The sequence below is a fragment of the Protopterus annectens genome, chromosome 4.part0 (genome assembly GCF_019279795.1).
Source record: "Protopterus annectens isolate FY-2018-M chromosome 4.part0, PAN1.0, whole genome shotgun sequence".
Taxonomy (NCBI): domain Eukaryota; kingdom Metazoa; phylum Chordata; order Ceratodontiformes; family Protopteridae; genus Protopterus; species Protopterus annectens.
This window is the reverse complement of record NC_056733.1, coordinates 1,303,619,992-1,303,636,271: the sequence shown is the minus strand read 5'-3', so window position 1 is coordinate 1,303,636,271 and position 16,280 is coordinate 1,303,619,992.

The window sequence follows — 16,280 nt, the reverse complement described above, 5'->3', positions numbered from 1 at the left end:
ATAACAAACACAGCAACAACTCTTGGTTTAGCGCTTTCGACTGTGCAACAGTCTTCATCAGAACAATAAAATATAGTAGCCATTTCATTTATATACACTTCTCCTAATTGCATAATGATATAATTGATTTAAAAAGTCCGCCAAAAAAATTAAAGAAACATTTCATTATTTCCACATATGATGTAAACTTTTCCTATGTATTTGATAAATTATTCAAAGGTAAATACTATTAAATAAATATTCAATACTAAAAATAATCTCTAAAATCACTATAAAATTTATACATATTAATATAAATACCATCATAAATATAATTATAATTATATAAATCTATATGTATGTGTAAAATACTAACAACAATAGACAAAGAATATTGTTCCAAATACAAAGCTAACATCACAAGCATATATATGTGCAAATAGTATATATGTGAATGGATGTAATAACTCATAATAGATGCTAACTACTACAGTACTACCTATATGGGTACTGTCTTCCCTGCTTGTACTTGTGGCAATGTTGTCTATGACCTACTTAAGCCAAAGCAAGAAAAGGTTTAATACTAATAAAGTCATTTAAACCCGGTGGTCTTGTAGAATCAGTTATAATTTGTCATTTACTCTCATATTGTGCCAACCTCATTTTCCAATTTCCTCCAAAAGGTGCATAAGTCACTTGGTCAATAATTGAGAATACAAATCTGTGGTCTTCACCCTTTTCTAGAATGTGTCTATACAACGCATTTTTGTATCACATTTACCTATTTTATATAGGTGTTCATAAATACGCTTTTTCAGCTGTCTTTCTGTCTTACCTATATAATGTGAATTACATTTTATGCATATAGCAATGTAGACCACCTGCTTAGTGTTGCAATTTCCTGTCCTACATTTAATGATAGTATGACAAATATCATCCAACTTTATAACCTTCGCCGAGTTTATATGCTTACATTGTTGACATCTTCCACATTTAGATGTGCCTTTAAATATGTCACTTACTTGTTTGTTGTAACTAGCTCTTTCCAATAGATTTTTCATGTTGGGGGCTGTCTTATATACACATTTTGGTTTGGTACCTAATATTTGTTCTAAGTCCATTATGGTTAATGTCTTCCAATATCTTTCTAAAATTTCCTTTATAATGTATGTATTGGGAGTATATGTGAGTATACATACCCTTCCATTTATATCTTTATCCAAACATATCTGTTTGTCCATTTTGTAACATCCCAATAAAGGTTTGTATTTAATTCCCCATTCCTTTTGTACATAGCTAATAACATCCACAACCATCCTTTCGGGATAAGCTCTACAAATGAACAAATCCTTGATGACATTAAGTTCATTCTCTAAAATATGTTTTTTGGATGACATTCTCGCTGCACGTATGCACTGTCCCTTGATCACATTTTTGAATACATACGGGGGGGGTGATTACTACTATAATGAAACATAATCATTCGAAAATGTAGGTTTCTTATAAATTCTTGATGTAAAACCTTGACCATCGTGGCTCAGTAATACATCCAAGTATGAAAGGAACACTATGAATTTATGTAATCTTTCCACCGATGCATTCCACAAAATAAAAATGTCATCCAAGTATCTAACATATAATGTAATATCTTGATAAAATTCACTCTTAAACACATGTTCAGATTCCCAATCCGCCATCACCAAATTTGCAAAAATGGGGGCGCAAGCTGCTCCCATGGCCACTCCCTTGGTCTGTCTAAAAAACTCCCCTTGAAATGAAATGTAATTATAGTCAAGGACAAGTGACATCATATCGCAAATTAAACACACTTTGTCCCATGAAAAATCAGTATACTTTTTCAGGCTCCTCTCAAAACATTCTAAGCCCGCCTCCTTCGGAATACTGGAAAATAGATCAATGACATCAACAGTAAGATATATCAAATTCGGACTCCATTTATCATCAGTAATTTCACCCAAAAACCTCCAAGAGTCCTTCATTATATGTGGAATGTTATCATAAACTTTCTTGAGCCATCTGTCAATCAATTTGCCAATATTAAAAGTTTTAGACCTAGATCCTGACACAATAGGTCGAAAAGGTGGATGCTCAATGGATTTATGCACTTTAGGTATACCAACCATCTTTGCCAATACCGGGTAATTTATTTTCAAAAAGGAATATGTGTCATTAGATATTCTATTATCAATAAGGTATTCTTCTATTATTAAATCAATACGCTTATGCCCTATGTTAATTTGGTTCAATGAAATATTTTCATAATTCCCTGAATTGTATAAAATATTGTGCATGTCTTGATAATATTCATCGGTGTAATAAATCACAGCTCCACCTCCTTTATCGGGTTTCATTACCCTAATTTCTCTATTACTTAAGATGTCAGATAAACTTTTTCTTTCCATCAAAGTGAGGTTGTCTGGTATATTATTCTCATGAGTTTTCATCTTATTATGTGTCCAATAAATATCATTACAAACTAGTTGTTCAAAATTATGTACATGTGGATTGGAGTTAGGTATGTAAGTACTTTTTTTATTGAGATCCGTGCCAGCTATCCCCTTGCTCTCTGTGTTATTGTCCTTATTTTTATCCTTATTTTTGTCAAATTGTACAGCTAAATTAAGCTTTCTGCAATACATTTTAATCTCCTTGATATTATCTACCAAATTCCATCCGATCATAGGTATAAACTTCATACCTTTACTTAAAAGTTTGGCACAAGAGGTGTCAATCTCCATTTCTGTATAGTTGAATACCTTAAAGCCTTCATAAAGTATGATTTTAGGTCCATGAAAACCTGTGTTGTCAACTGCCCTGCTTGGGCAGTTAATAACAGTATCCAGTAGGAGGCGGGCTTAGAATGTTTTGAGAGGAGCCTGAAAAAGTATACTGATTTTTCATGGGACAAAGTGTGTTTAATTTGCGATATGATGTCACTTGTCCTTGACTATAATTACATTTCATTTCAAGGGGAGTTTTTTAGACAGACCAAGGGAGTGGCCATGGGAGCAGCTTGCGCCCCCATTTTTGCAAATTTGGTGATGGCGGATTGGGAATCCGAACATGTGTTTAAGAGTGAATTTTATCAAGATATTACATTATATGTTAGATACTTGGATGACATTTTTATTTTGTGGAATGCATCGGTGGAAAGATTACATAAATTCATGGTGTTCCTAAATAATACTGTAGATTTTTTAAAATTTACTTATGATTACAGCTTTAAGGAAATTTCATACTTGGATGTATTACTGAGCCACGATGGTCAAGGTTTTACATCAAGAATTTATAGGAAACCTACATTTTCGAATGATTATGTTTCATTATAGTAGTAATCACCCCCCCCCGTATGTATTCAAAAATGTGATCAAGGGACAGTGCATACGTGCAGCGAGAATGTCATCCAAAAAACATATTTTAGAGAATGAACTTAATGTCATCAAGGATTTGTTCATTTGTAGAGCTTATCCCGAAAGGATGGTTGTGGATGTTATTAGCTATGTACAAAAGGAATGGGGAATTAAATACAAACCTTTATTGGGATGTTACAAAATGGACAAACAGATATGTTTGGATAAAGATATAAATGGAAGGGTATGTATACTCACATATACTCCCAATACATACATTATAAAGGAAATTTTAGAAAGATATTGGAAGACATTAACCATAATGGACTTAGAACAAATATTAGGTACCAAACCAAAATGTGTATATAAGACAGCCCCCAACATGAAAAATCTATTGGAAAGAGCTAGTTACAACAAACAAGTAAGTGACATATTTAAAGGCACATCTAAATGTGGAAGATGTCAACAATGTAAGCATATAAACTCGGCGAAGGTTATAAAGTTGGATGATATTTGTCATACTATCATTAAATGTAGGACAGGAAATTGCAACACTAAGCAGGTGGTCTACATTGCTATATGCATAAAATGTAATTCACATTATATAGGTAAGACAGAAAGACAGCTGAAAAAGCGTATTTATGAACACCTATATAAAATAGGTAAATGTGATACAAAAAATGCGTTGTATAGACACATTCTAGAAAAGGGTGAAGACCACAGATTTGTATTCTCAATTATTGACCAAGTGACTTATGTACCTTTTGGAGGAAATTGGAAAATGAGGTTGGCACAATATGAGAGTAAATGGCAAATTATAACTGATTCTACAAGACCACCGGGTTTAAATGACTTTATTAGTATTAAACCTTTTCTTGCTTTGGCTTAAGTAGGTCATAGACAACATTGCCACAAGTACAATCAGGGAAGACAGTACCCATATAGGTAGTACTGTAGTAGTTAGCATCTATTATGAGTTATTACATCCATTCACATATATACTATTTGCACATATATATGCTTGTGATGTTAGCTTTGTATTTGGAACAATATTCTTTGTCTATTGTTGTTAGTATTTTACACATACATATAGATTTATATAATTATAATTATATTTATGATGGTATTTATATTAATATGTATAAATTTTATAGTGATTTTAGAGATTATTTTTAGTATTGAATATTTATTTAATAGTATTTACCTTTGAATAATTTATCAAATACATAGGAAAAGTTTACATCATATGTGGAAATAATGAAACGTTTCTTTAATTTTTTTGGCGGACTTTTTAAATCAATTATATCATTAAGCAATTAGGAGAAGTGTATATAAATGAAATGGCTACTATATTTTATTGTTCTGATGAAGACTGTTGCACAGTCGAAAGCGCTAAACCAAGAGTTGTTGCTGTGTTTGTTATTGAATAAATCGTGTCTACATCCTTGTCGTACGAGCAGTTATTCACGTTCAGTCCATCATCTTGTTCATATATCTGATATGGCATAGTCAAATAAATGTTTCCTTACTTATATACTAGCACTGAGATTGATTTAGTTTTTGACACATTAATGCCTTTGCATCATATCCAGACATGTCAAAGGTGAGTATATTTATATGTCATATTTATGTATTGAATTAATAATATAATGTGACATGCGATTTATGTTATTCTGTTTTGTCTCCCCAACCCTATCTCTCTTTCTCTCTCTTTTTTTTTTTTTTTTGAATACATTGCTGCTGAAACCAAAATGACCATCAGCATAGGGAGCTAGACCAACCACTGCAGTTTGGCTTGGCATACCTCCCTCACAGGCTGCGGTGGCACCACCACAGGCAGCAAAGACACCTAGCACATCTGGATCATAACCTGCCAGTGTTGCCTCCACAACTTCTGATCTGCCTGTGTTAGGCAGTTCTCCCCTGGCTGGTGATGCGGTGGTACCCTCTAGGAGCAGTAAAAGTGGAGGTGGTAATTTTGTCACCCATCAGGAGCTGACAGGGCTGGTGAAGGGCATAATGGAGAGAGGCCTCAGAGCTTGAATCAGCAGAGGTGAAAAGGTCCTGCATCAGATTGCCAAATCAATGTCACATCCAGCTCTGAACCAGGAAACTGACACAGGGGATAGCAATGACAGATTTGAGGGTGAGAAATACATTCTCAATGTGCTCAAATTGGACTTGGATGCACCTCTGATGCCCCCTATGTATTCTCAGTCGTAAAGTCACCCAGTTGTTTGTGTCCATCACCTTCCCTGTCTGCATGTCCTGTATGTCTGCACCTGCTACCTAACCTATCCTGCTTACCTGACCTTATTGCTAAGCACCTCCCCCAATAGTCCTCTCTCTCCATCAATGAAAATAAAGGGAGCAACTGCCCCCCTTGGGTGGTTTAAATCCACCACCAGTGGTGAACAATGTGTGTGTGTGTGTGTGTGTGTGTGTGTGTGTGTGTGTGTGTGTGTGTGTGTGTGTGTGTGTGTGTGTGTGTGTGTGTGTGTGTGTGTGTGTGTGTGTGTGTGTGTGTGTGTGTGTGTGTGTGTGTGTGTGTGTGTGTGTGTGTGTGTGTATGTGTGTGTGTGTGTCTACTGTCAGGTAAGTATAGCTTCAACAACTGATGTGCTCTGCCAACCCCCACTCACAATTAAGATTTACATTTTGATAGGGCTCTGCCCACTTTTAAGATAAACATCTTTTTTGTAACAGATTGATGAGGTCATCCTGACAAAATCCTGACAAAATTGCACTCTCTTCCTAAAGAAGTCAAACTTCTTCTGTGGTGCATGTGGTCGATACCATGTTCTTGGGACTGTGCAACTACACAGTTAGGTGGTTCAAATCCAGCAATGGTGAACTTATGCGTTTGGTTCTACTGTCAGGTAAGTATAGCTTTAACAACCAATTCACTATGTCCACTTCCACTCAGGAGAAACATTTACATTGGGAGAGGGCTCCACCCCACTTTTAACATAAACATCTTCTCTGGAACATATTGCTGAGGTTATCCTGACAAAAGTGCGCTATCTCCCTGTAGAAGTTAGACTTATTCTGTGAGTCGTGTAGTTGATATTGTGCTCTCTAAGTTGATAAGTGGTTTGAATCCAACAGTGGTGAACTTGTGTGTGTCTCTGGTGTCAAGTAAGAATGGCTTCAACAACTGATGAGCTGTGTCCACTCCCACTCAGGAGAACCATTTACATTGGTAGAAGGCTCCATCCCTACTTTTAACACAAACATCTCTAGTAGACACTGATAAGGTCATCTTGACAAAAGTGCACTCTCTCTCCCTGTAAATGTCAGACTTCTTCTGCAGCACACGCAGTTGATGCTATGCTCTCTAGATTGTGTAACTAGACAGGGAGGTGGTTCAAACCCAAAAGTGGTGAACTTGTGTGGATCTAGTGCCAGGTAAGTATAGCATCAACAACATCTGTGTCGTACCCACTCAGGAGAAACAATTAAGTTGGGAGAGAACTCTACCTTATCCCACTTTTATCACAAATATCTTATTTGGGACACAATGATAAGGTCATCCTGACAAAAGTACACTGTCCCTTTGCGGTTAATACTGCTTTCTAGATTATGCAACTAGATATGTAGGTGATATGAATCAAACAGTGGTAACTGTGTGTGTGTGTGTGTGTGTGTGTGTGTGTGTGTGTGTGTGTGTGTGTGTGTGTGTGTGTGTGTGTGTGGTTCTAGTGTCAGGTATGTATAGCTTCAGCAGTTGATGCACTGTATCCACTCCTACTCAGGAGAAACATTTACATTGTGAGAGGGCTCCACCCTCACTTCTAATACAAGCACCTTCTCTGGAATACATAGATGAGGTCATCCTGACAAAAGTAAACTCTCTCCCTGTAGAAGTCAGATGTCTACTGTGGTGCTTGCAAGTGGTGCTGTGCTCTCTAGGCTGTGTAACTATATAGGTAGGTGGTTCAAATCCAACAGTGGTGAACACGTGTGTGTGTGTATGTGTGTGTGTGTGTGTATGTGTGTGTGTGTGTGTGTGTGTGTGTGTGTGTGTGTGTGTGTGTGTGTGTGTGTGTGTGTGTGTAGTTCTAGTGTCAGGTAAGTATAGGTTCATCAACATCTGTGCTATATCCACTTGCACTCAGGAGAACCATTTAAACTGAGAGAGGACTCCAACATACCCCATTTTTACCACAAACATCTTCTTTGGGACACAGTAATGACATCATCCTGTCAAAAGTGCACTTTCTCCAAGTTGAAGTCAAACGTCTTCTGTGAAGCTTGCAGTTGATACTGTGCTCTCAAGATTGCACAATTAAATATGTAGGTGGCTCAAATCTAGTATTGCTTAAATAGTGTCATTGTACTGTCATGTCCAATTGGCTTCGTCACAACACCTGTTAAGTACACTTCCACTTAGGAGACATATCCTCACGGGCACAGGGATCCCTATAAATTTCTAGTATCCCCAGGCAAAACTGAGTTTTGAAAAAATGATTATCTCATAGTTGTAATACTACTTCTCCTGTGACACTGGTGGTTGATACTGTATTCCCCAGACTGTATAACTACATAGATAGGTGATTTGAGTCCAACAGTGAATAGTTACTGTGAATGAGTGTCTCTCTCTCTCTCTCTCTCATGCTGTGCAAAAAAGGCTACAAAGACATATAGGATGTGCAGCTGTACAGTGTTATTGAGCTCTTCCACCATTTCCTTTCCTTTTTAGCAGAACCATCACCCTTTTAAACAACGGTGATGCCATCCATTCAGCTGTACACTGTCACAGCTATAAAGCAACATCTCTTGTGATGCTTGCAATTCCTGCAATGATCTCTAGCTTGTGATCTTAGGTAGTCATTGCTCCTTAAACTCAGTTGTGTCACTGTAACTGTGAAGGTACATGTGTGTAACAATGTTGTCACCCACCTGTCTGATATGTACATGTATAGCTGGGGATTCCTCTTAAAAGAATTTTGTCCATTTTTCACAGACAAATGCTTTGTTTAGCAATGATGATGATGATATTCTTTGATAATTTGCCATTTGTAATGTTAGTATTAAGCCCTTTCCTCTGGTGTGAGAAACTGAGACAATGTTTAGTAAGTTGTTGCTTTAGTAAGCCATAGATTCAATTCTATGATTATCTACACATTGTAAATTATTGGGATTCTACCATCACAGTGGCAATTGCATTATGCATCACATTTGTTTGGGTCTACATAGCATCATGCAATATTGCATGACAACAATTGTACCACTTTTTTAACCAAATTACACGCACGCATATGTCTTGTAGCAATAAGATGATGTAATGCCCTTGAGTACACCTATATCTCACAACTGTAGTAACATTTCTTCAATAATGCATTCAGTCTTTATAATGTCATACAGCTTTTGTGGATGCACAGGTAGGTGTTTAGAACTCACAGTAAGTGACTATAATCATTGCGTTTCAGTGTACTGCTGTGCATGAATGACATCTACCACAATTTCAAGTTATATAATTATAGGTTCATAGGTTCATAGATGATTACTAGGCTAATAGTCCTAGAGCCCTTACAAGCATAGCCATATTTATCTCAAGTTGCCCCAATTGTCAGTGGTTAGTTGGGTGAGGTTTACAAAGGTAAGAGTCTACAGTAAGTAATACCAACTGCCTCTGTCCATGAGGGACATGGGCACCACCCCAGGAGTAAATTTGCGGTCACCCATCCATTGACCTAGCTTGTGTTTGAAGAGGGTCAGGGAGGGGTTCTGTTTCACATGAATTGGAAGCTTGTTCCAGAGAAGTGGCAGTCTCTTGGAGTTCTTTCTATCTCTCTAGCATGATTTGTTCATGTCAGAGGCTAGTTTAAGATCCCTGGAATGAGTAATCCTCATGCAGTTTGATTTACGAATGTGTAGCATTTCCATCAGGGCCAGGTCAGAGACTGCCCAGTAAGCCAGGCACAAGTCACTCCTTAGCAGCCTGTAGAAGGCAGAATACAGTGACATGGCTTTCAGTCTTTCCTCACAGGACTTGTTTTGTGCACCCTGTAGTTTATTGGTGAGAAACCTCTGTGATCTCTCCAGCTATTGCAGGTGTCTGCTGAGGTACATGGAAAACGGAGCATTGTACTCAATTACTGGTCTGATGAGGGCCGAGTACAATGGAATTATAACATCCTTATATCTAGAAATGATGCCCTTACTTATGAGATGTGCCACATAGAAAGAATTCCTTACCACTGTGGATATGTGGTGATCGAAGTTCAGATTGCTATCAACCTAAGTACCCAGATCATGTACCACTGGGCCTACACTTAGGGGGGTGCTATCTATAATGTAATTAGAATGGGTGTCAGCTCTCATGAAGGGAATTATATTGCACTTTTTATTTACATTTAACTTTAATCCGTGGCTTTGGCACCAATCATTTGTCTGCAATAACTTTTTCTGCAGTATATTAACATCATTGGGGACTCAGTGATTGCTCCCAATTTTGCAATCATCAGTGAACTTGGTCAGCTACAGGCCATCCACATTTGCCTGGATTTCTGAGAAATAAATACCAAAAAATAGAGGGCCCAACATAGAACCTTGTTGTACACCACATATGACGGGTCTTTTGCTAGAGGTGAAGTCACCCACTTTTACCATATGTGTCCTAGTGGGTCAATTGGCTACCCATCTAGTGACATAGAAGTTAATTCTCAATTGGGAGAGTTTCTCTACAATACCTGAGTGGGGGATTGTGTCAAATGCCTAGGGTAGGTCAAGGTAGGTGATATGCACTTTCTTTCCTACATTCAAGGCATGAATGACTTTCTCAAATAAGTCAACCAGGTTTAACAGGCATGATCTGAACTGGGTTGGGTCCAGGGTTTGGAGATTACCTATGTCCTTACTGATAAGGTCCATAATAATTCTTTCCATGGCCTTGCAGATGAGATTAGTCAAGCTTATGGGTCCATAATTTCCAGGGTTGGTTGATGGTTCCACTTTGTGCAGCGGGATTACTGTTGCCGTCCTCCATTCCACTGGTACATAGCCAGTTTGCAGGTTGTGGATAAATAGGGATCCAAGTGGGTCTACTAGGTCATGTTTAAAGTTGTTTAAAAGGCAACCTAGGATGTTGTCTGGTCCCATTGATATCATGTTTTTGGTCTTGGAGAGCAAAGAGGTGACCTGCTCTCTTTAAATAATAGGCTACGAAATGGTGGCGAGTTCATTTTGGGGGATAACTGGCTATTGCTTTTGGTTGTGTATGGGTGGTGCAATACACAACCAGTTCAGTGCATAGCTGGGTATTCCCTTTTAGATTTTGGACATACTTAAAGAATGTCTTGTGATTATCCTTAGGTACTGAGGCTATTTTTGCTTCATAATTAGCTTTGGAGGACTTGGACAAGATCTCATATTTGTTTGTTTAAGCTAGAGATGTATTTCTTCCTCTGCTGATCATGTTCCTTTTTGTTCTTGGATATTCATTTCTTTATCTTGTTGTATGGCCTGTTTATACTAGGGGTCCACCAGGGTGGCTTGTTTTTTCATCAAGACCTGGTTTTAATCTGGTCAGGCACAGTGGATTCTATACAACTGCTTAAGTGGTTACACATGGCATTGGTGTACACCTCTTCATAGGAGTCCATGTTAACTGTGTTTGAGAGGGCTTTGAAACATCTTACACCAGTAGGAGGCAATTTGTCTTGGAAAAATTTTCAGGATTTTTGAGCTTAATGGGGTATCTGGCCTAATAATTTTATTAAATGAGACTGATTCATGGTCTGATCTTACCAGGGACGGCATTACATGGGGGGTGCAGTGTTGCCCCATGTTAGTGAGTACTATGTCCAGGACATTTGAGCCCCTTGTGGGAGTGCTGACTAGCTGTTCCAGAGCATTTGCATTGACAAAGAGCAAGAACCTTTGAGCCAGTATGTTTGTGGTCGTGTATGTTTCCCAGTTGATGGAAGGATAGTTAAAATCACCCGTGAATAAGGTGTTGGGATGTATGGCAAGTGACTCCAGTAAGTCCAGGTATGTGGCATGCTTTTCCTGGTTCATGGTTGAGGATCTATATCTAGCTATGATGTGGTAGGGTTTTTCTCCTATAGTTAATTGGATGTGGAGTAGCTCAAGAGAGTCATACTGCTTGACTAGTCTTGTAGTGCACTTGTCCTTAATAAAGATGGGTACACATCTTCCTTTGGTTCTTTCGCTCTCAGTTTGTGGTCTGAACATATGGAAGGCATTGTAGCCCTGCACACCCGGGGTGCTTTTCCATGACTTTGAACCATGTCTCGGTGACTGTACAGATGTCATTATCTTCCAAGGTAAGGAGTGCTTCCTGGGAATGCAGTTTGTTGTTTAGACTCCTAGAATTAAGCAGCAGTACTTTGAGTTTACCTAGAGAGGATTTTGTTATGTCGAGAGGTTGGTTATTTTTACAATGCCAAAAAAAAAAAGACACAATGGAGTTGGCTAATGCATTTGACAGTATCTGAAAGCCTAGAGGAGACAGGTGCAGACCATCTCTGGCAAAGCAGAGTGGCCTGATGACTATGTCTTGCAAGGCTGACAGATATCGGATCCCTTTGGAATGACACCAGGAGCTAAGTCAATTGTTAAAGTCAATGTTTTGTTTGTATTGTGGCATCATCCTTGAGGAAGGTAGAATGCTGCTTAAGGCTAGGCTTATACCTGCTTGTGACGCATAATCTGAGAGATCAGTCATGTTTCTCTTCATATAGTCCAGAAAGGTACATCTCAAGTCATTCAACCCAACATGGACTATGATGGAGTCATAATGGTACTTGTGGTTGACTGACTTGAGTGCTTGAGTAACTTGACGGATCTTGGCACCTGACAGGCAGCTAACCATAACCCAGACTGGGATTTGAAAAGATAAAGAGTGTTAGCAAAGAGATTTCAGACACCATTGCATCTTTATCATGTGTAGTCTTGCCAGGGGTATCATAACACTTTCTGAACATCTCTACAGCAGAGGGGCCAAACACTAAATTTCTATGCAAGGGAAAATTTAGAATCTCATTTTAACATCATCTGGGAGGTTCTGAGAATGCTGCCATGAAAACCTTCTCAAAACTGTACCAGTGGCCATAGCCCTGGAAGAAGTATCCACAGAGTCATAGACACACTGCAAACAATGAGTAGTGATCCATGCAATAGTAGAAACTCAGCTATTTAAATCAGATTTTTCCTCACAAGAAGAAACTATAGATAAAACATTCCTCATACTTTCACAATTTGTCAGAACAAACTTTAATATGACTGACAATTCAAAAGTCTGAAAATCCTAGTTGTAGAAATATAATATTTTTTCCTATACTTATCAAACATTTTCCCATCCTTATCAGAAAGAGTAGAATTGGCATTAAGTGCTACGCAGCAGTGGGATCAACTAAAACTGTAGGTGCTGGGACAGGTTTAGGAATAGTGTAGGCTGAGGAAGTTTATACACCCTATCTACCTTTTTAGGGGCTGCTGGCTGACTATAAGAAAATTGCAGGCAATAACAAACGCATTCTCTAAAACAAACAAAATAGGACAAATGAGTGTAGGTTCTGGAAATTCCTTTTGTGACAACTCATAGTGTTTTCTGAGGGATTGAGAAACCTCAGTGTTCTCCCAATGAAAACACTGGCAAATTCTAGCAAAAGTCTGAGAGAAAGAGAAACTCCCACAGTAGAATCAGAAACTGAGCTCTCCTCTGAATCTGAATTAGAAATCTGAGGAGGAAACCATGTAACTGTCCCTTCATCATCCTGTTCGATTCAGAATTTTGAATCTCTTCTTTCTTTTAATTTAAACTACTTTACAAAAAGGATCGATAGCATGAATTAAACCCTGAGCCAGACCCAGCAAACTACTCCTATTCAAAGAAAGCTAAGGAGGAGTAGACATTTGCTTAGTTTTTTGTTTCTTTTTGACAGAAAAATGAGGCAAACCAAGTTACTAATGGCAGAAGCAGCTTCTCCAGCCTTCCGTGTTCAGTTTCTCAGGACCAACACCCTTGCTCACTGAAGGGACCCCAACAGCTGCAGACGGCATGCCCAACCATCAGCTGTAGGTGCTGCATCAGAGGGATCTGAGGTAAAAGATAAATGGTCTGAGATACAGCAAATAGCCACAGTAGAGTCATCCCCTGTGACTTAGGTAAACAGCTAGCCTGCTGTGATGAAAAAGGCTGTTTGCCTATCTTTTTCTTTTTGAGGCTGGAGGAAGGTTCGCTGTTGGACCAGTAGTTTGCTCCATGGTCAGAATGAAAATGTGGCCTGTTTCCCAGGGAAGACAAGCAGCAAATGCCAGTAAATCACAAACAATATTTAGAAAATGGAATGCTTTTCCCCACCAAGGGAAATTATCTGCTCAACAAAGGAACAACACTAAGCCGATCATCAATACTTGAAAGCTTTAGAGGAGTGCATTCTTCAGCGGCTGTAATGTTGTGGAGGGCTTGGCACCCAAACTTGTCTTTTAGTCAGCTCAGTTTGTCGAAATACCTGACACTTTGGATGGGTGGAAGGTGCCCTGAATCTTTGGAAGCTGGCTGGCTGTTATATCTTTGGCAGTATATAACCCATAGTGTTAAGGCTCCTGCAGCAGTGATCAATTTGACAAACACCTTTAACTATGAAATGGCATGAGATCTTTCTTTGCATTAATTGCTCTTGGTCAGGACTTAATTGAAAAATCCTCTCTAATGTTGGCGTTGCCAATGTCTGTGCAATGGCGTTAGTGACCTATAGTTAAAGGACAGCAACATTTGTCAGAGGCCAGAATACATTTCGTGAATGTGCAATGCAAATGTAGAAAGGGTCACTTAGTAATACACGTTAATGCTTCATATGGGTGTGTTGTATGTTACTACTTTGTGATACAGTTCTTAATATTGTTGTTCACAAGGCTCTCTTTAGGGATATATATATATATATATATATATATATATATATATATATATATATATATATTTATTTATTTATTTATATCAGTTACAATATACTGCATTCAAATATGTACTTTAATACACTCATTCAAGTCAGCATGTGTGGTGTGACACTTACACCAGGAAGGACAAACGTCATATCATGCTTACATTAACACAAATGCATCATAGTCATAAATAATTGTAACCTGATAGTTGCTACTGTTGCCCATTAGCTGATGTCTTAATGGCATACTGCTGGCATGTACTTTTATTTTGCCCATGTCTTGTGTGTGTTGCCTATACATTTGTAATATACATAGAAATACATCTTATGGGTATTGATATACAGCATGATATTCAGAGAGACAGCTCTTTTGTCAGGAGACAGAGTACATTTGACTTGCACCTTGATTTATGTGCATTTTCACATGTGCCATATTAGTATGACTCATTGTGCATGTATGTATGTCACATCCTCTATAGTTAGACAAATGGTGATACATATATCAGATTATTATTCTGTTCATATTCTGCTCAATGTGACACCTATGCGTATGTGTCACATTCGTCAGTATTATTCTGCATTTATACACAGCATGCATTAATGCTCACTAGCCTTATAGGTTCATAGGCTGGTACTAGGCTAGGGCCTATACAAGCCTAGCCATAACAATTCCCTGGCTATTTCTTCCCAAAATATTTACTTCCCTTCTACCATTGACAACATATATGTTGCTGAGAAATGTTTATTTCATCTCTTGATACTATCATTGGAATGACTGCACAGGTGTTTGTGCTTCCTGTCCATATTTCACATTGTCACACATTACTATAATAAGAATCAGTATTGTTTCCTAAATACATATAAGGCAATGCCAGCCTCAGAATTCTTTAACCTGCTTGTGTATTGTAACATTAATCATATATATGTAGTTGATTACAGTTACTCACTCCCACAGTATACATTCCAATGGCAGACTAGTTCAATACACCTGTCACACACGTCTAGCTAGGCATTGTCAATATAGTCATATGAGTGGCACAAATATTAAGGATCATGCCACAATATGTGTAGTGACAACCATACATTTAAGTTTTATGAGTGTAATTATATTCATATTTATCATTTGCATTAATATACAACACACGTTTGGCTAATACATGTTTAAATGTACAATTATCTTTTCTAGAGTTGCACATGGTAACAGATGGAACAAAAATGTCCCTTTCTGAACTGCATGACATAACACTTGTAGGGTTTATTGATTTGTGTTTATCCATGATGAACCTGAGTAGAGCATACTGTCATTTGCAACAGACGCCTTTCTGTATGCGCATCTAATATGAAATAACTGCAGTATATTCAAATGTACACTAATATATCTACTGTCCTTCCTAACTGTCCTCTGAAATCAGCATTTGATACACATGTATCACATTTAGTCCCCTTTGCTACTCTGTTGCTTTGTGTCCTTCTCACATCATTTGACAGCATTTCCATTTTCATTTATGGACATGGGTCAACACAGTGAGCAGGATTACTTTTAGTATATCAGTATGAAGAATTATTTCTGGCCAGAATGCTGTTTGTGCAACAATCACATTTATTACCTAACTACAGTTTTTCCCGTTTAGCTTCCTCTGCTTCTTGTCTGTGCACTAATCCCTATATCTGAGTACAATTTCCCCATTTAACTTTCCCTGCATCTTAATTCTTTCATTAAAGTTGCCCTTATCTTGTATTATACTGTCTACACATGCTTCCTCACTAGGTTTGCCTGCAGACAATACTTTGTTTACATTGTGGGCTTGAGCTTCCTTACACCTGCTTCTGTGGCAGCTTCCATATTTAATGAGCATTGCTGCTTATCTCGCTAACACATACAAATTGTGTAGGCTTAGCATGAAGTGTACATGCTTGTTAATGAATACCAAGGAAAGTCTGTTTTGTTCTCTACACATCTGTGTAGCTCTATGTAAATAGCACAAGAACAGGCTAGTAAAATATCAGTGATTTACATCAA